The following is a 3,869-nucleotide window of genomic DNA, read 5'->3' as shown; positions in this document are numbered from 1 at the left end:
TCATGATCCGCTACCTGTCAGTACTGTGTGTGTGCTTAAAAAAATCCAGTGTTGTAATACACAAGCTAGGTCCAGTAAATGGGTATATTGCTAATTACGGTGGGCCCCCTTTTTTTTGCAAAACCTTTGTTTACACACCAGTTTACAGAGCCTAGGCTGTGTAATAACACCAGATGTTATGAGGAGATATTCACTGATTTAATTAAATTTTTTATTTTTACTACAAGCGTTCTCCAGAATCGCTGACTACACCTTTAACAAATATAATAGAAAGGTGGAAACAAGAGAACTTTCAGACAGCGGACCGACTGTATGTTAAGTGTAAGAATCGAACAGGAACCCAGCAGCTCAAGATCGGCTCGGAGAACTCACATCAACGTGTTAATACCGAATAGAAAACCTCGCCGGCTATTGGAAGAAATTCCTTTTCCTGTTCGATTCAATTGAGTTGTAAGTTAGTTGCTCCTTGTGAACATAATTTATTTTAAATATTAAATGTATTTATTTCACAAGGCCCTTGGGACAAAACAAGGCCAAACATTCAGGGAAAAATGCAACAGCCATTTGAGATCGTCAAGTCAAGTTTTATTGTGTATATATTAATTAAGTAAGTTTTTAGATTTCCACAAATAACCAATTTTTGCCAACATGTTTCTGAGCAAACAATCTATTATCTTAATTGTTTCCTCCTACTTTTCGACTTAAATCATTGTTTTAATTGTTACATTTATAATGTTTTTCATATAGTGGGTGAACTGACCCTTAAAAGTCTGCAATTTCTTTGATATCGTAAAATGATGATTTTACATTTAAACCGTGGTTTATTTGTTGAAATTCTTCTATCGTTCTTACTCACATCCCATGTTAATGCAGTGTGTGTGTGCGTGTGTGTGTGTCTGTGTGTGTGTTTATGTGAGGCTGTAACTATCGATGTGAATAAACCTGCTGAATGTCCAATTGTTCATGACGTTTCATCTTTTTTTCTTCTGTTAAACTTTTTACTTAATCTTATTGTGCATTCATATAAACAAATAACACATGAACGGAAAAGCAAATAAGCTAGGACAGGAAGTAAAGAATAATTATTTGTTTAGATTGTTTACTTTACAGTTCCCCAGTGACCACAACACTACAACATAATAGTTGCATTTTATGACAAAAATACGAGTACATACAAATATATATATTAACTGTAAATCAGACATAAATGAAAATACTTATAATTATACCTATTTTACGCATTTCCCATCCATTCACTTTGACAGAAAGGACTTTCTAGTTCTAATTTGCAAATTCCACTATGTTTCTAATGTCTAATCTTGATGAATTTAATGCCCCTGTAAAGCACTCAGAATGGCCTTGTATCTGAATAGAGCTATAGAATTAAACTTGTCCGGCCTGGCCTTTTAGAGAGAATAATAAATGTGAGTGCACTGTGCATGTTGTGTGAGCCCAGCAGATGGCAGTGTTTCAGTTACAATGACGTATCCGTCTCATCTTTTCTCTGCTTTCCTCTACTATCTCTAGCAACCCCCCCCCAAACAGGACGGAGGACTGACAGCCGGCAGAATTATTCCTACAAAATAAGACAAAATTCAAATATTTAAAAAAATTAAAAATTTAAGATTGGACAATTTATATACTGTCTATAGATGAGACGCACTGGAGCCTTGAAACTGTGCAGACAAAGACATAAGGCATCATCTAAACAAACGGACACAGGCATACCTTAAATCTAACATACTACTCTGAATTGGAAGTACAGAAATAATAATAATAATGATAATTACCGGTATAGATTAATTAAAGAACGCACTGATTCAGCAAGCCTTATCTCTGTTTTCTGCAACAAATGCTGATAAAAATGCATTTGGTTTCCCTGTACAGCAAAGGATAAGTATTCTACATCTTACGTTATAGTGTTTGTTTCACAATGTGGTCAACAGGATCCCACAATACACAGTGTTTCTCCTATCAGTCTATGGCCCTATTTATTTTATTTTTTAATAAAAACAGAAGTCATCTATCCACAGTCTATTTTCATAGAACAGCTACTACTTTATTAAATAAACAAAATACTTATATTATTTATGTATGTACAGTTGAGAGCAGAATAATTACCCCCCCCCCCCCCCCTATGAAAATGTAAATTATTTCTTATTATTATTATTATAAGAGCGGTCAAACAGAGCAAGCATTTTTTTTTACATAGCTTTCCAAACATCCTACTTTTATTTTGGATTATTAAATTATTTTACTTTGCACACAGAAACAAAATTATTCTACAAACAAACAAAAACTACCAGGGTCAAAATGGTTAGTCTCACCTTTTTCTTTGAGCCATAGCACAAACCACTGCTGTGCAATGATGTGCTTTATCTTTGTAATGCTCAATGCTTGTAAAATCAAGTTAAAACAGAGAGGTATCTTCCAATTAACACAAAGTATAAAGACTTCAGCAAGGGTTTTCCCCTCAACTGTAATTCATTTGCAGGTAGTGTCTACTACTGGGTTGCTTTGCTCTCTCCTCATTGAAACCAATATGGTCAATAATCATAATCAAAGAAATAATTAAAACTCAACTCATCATGATGGAATGTTGTTTATTAATTTTCATTTATGTAACATTAGATATTACTTTAATTTCAAAATACACAAATTTATATTATTTGGAATTTTTCCCACTGACACTTTTACATGATTTAATGTCTCATATAATTTCAAACGTTTTACCTTTTCATTGTGACATTTGAAATCATTTTAGTATTCTTTTTGTATATAACCAATGCTGTTAACACACTGATTGGCTGAAATGGCCAAAGGGGGAGATGCTGAATTATACCAATGTAGAATTGTTATACTAATAGGTTAAATGACATTGTTTTACTCATAAAAAACGATTTTAAAGATCTTCACAATTATAAAGCTAATTTAGTAAATGTGGTTAGTAACATCCATTCAATTTATTTTGTATCTATCTTAACAGTATCCTAAAGAGTTGGTTAATATGAAACCCTTAAGTGTGGAGTCAGATTCCGGAGAACACTTGTTGTCAAAATAACATTTTGTCAAGATCAGTGAATATCTGCTCACGATCTGCTACCTGTTCATACCATGTATGCACTGAAAAAAAATCCATTGTTAATACACAGCCTAAGCTCTGTAAATTGATATTTAGCTAGCTACAGTGGGCCATTTTGTTAACATACCAGTTCCTAGGCTGTGTATTAACACCTGATTTTATTTCAGCGCATATACAGACAGGTAGCGGATTGTAAGGAGATATTCACTGATTTCGGCAAAAGTGATTTTGACAACAAGTGTTCTCCAGAATCACCGACTCCACCTTTAACTTGGTGATATAGAATAACTCTTAACAGATATATCCGGCCTACAGCGGCAACTCACGTCTACTATCAATAACTAACTAATTTTTTTGTTTGTAAAATAATCAGTTAAAATATTAAGTGTCAGAAAAGTGATACATTTCCCACAGCCCAGGGAGATACATTTTCATATATTGCATTAATCAACAACACCTCTTAAAACCAAAGATATTAAATTCATGATTATATATGACAAAAACACAAAAAAAAAAACATAAAAATCCTCAAAGCAGAGTCGGCCCTGGTCTCTGGGGGTCGATAGAAAATATATTTTTAAATGAACACGAGACAAGAAGGAACTAAAGATTTCCTGAACAACATTTGGAGACGTTGGCACTCCCAAGATTATGTGCTATGACATTTGGAGGTGGCTGCTTTAAAAAAGTGCTCCAAATGTTTAATAGCATTCAATACAAATCTATTTTAGCATATCATCTAATTGTTTGCAATGCAATAGCAATCTTAATTGTAGCAGCCATATAT

General features: G+C 33.5%; 1 protein-coding gene across 3 annotated transcripts in view; it reads left to right on the top strand.

The window, feature by feature from the left end:
- LOC307252769 (tyrosine-protein phosphatase non-receptor type 7-like) overlaps positions 1-940 on the top strand; it is a 19,761-nt gene extending 18,821 nt beyond the window's left edge. For all 3 annotated transcript variants that reach the window (XM_080030547.1, XM_080030548.1, XM_080030549.1), the window contains exon 11: positions 1-940. This exon is cut by the window's left edge and continues 186 nt beyond it. The gene's annotated coding sequence lies outside the window, so the exon portion shown is untranslated.
- The last annotated feature ends 2,929 nt before the right edge of the window (positions 941-3,869 follow it).

This window comes from Ammodytes marinus (assembly GCF_949987685.1).
Source record: "Ammodytes marinus genome assembly, chromosome: 7".
NCBI lineage: Eukaryota > Metazoa > Chordata > Actinopteri > Uranoscopiformes > Ammodytidae > Ammodytes > Ammodytes marinus.
The sequence above is the reverse complement of the archived record's forward strand: the minus strand, read 5'-3'. Positions and strand labels throughout refer to the sequence as shown.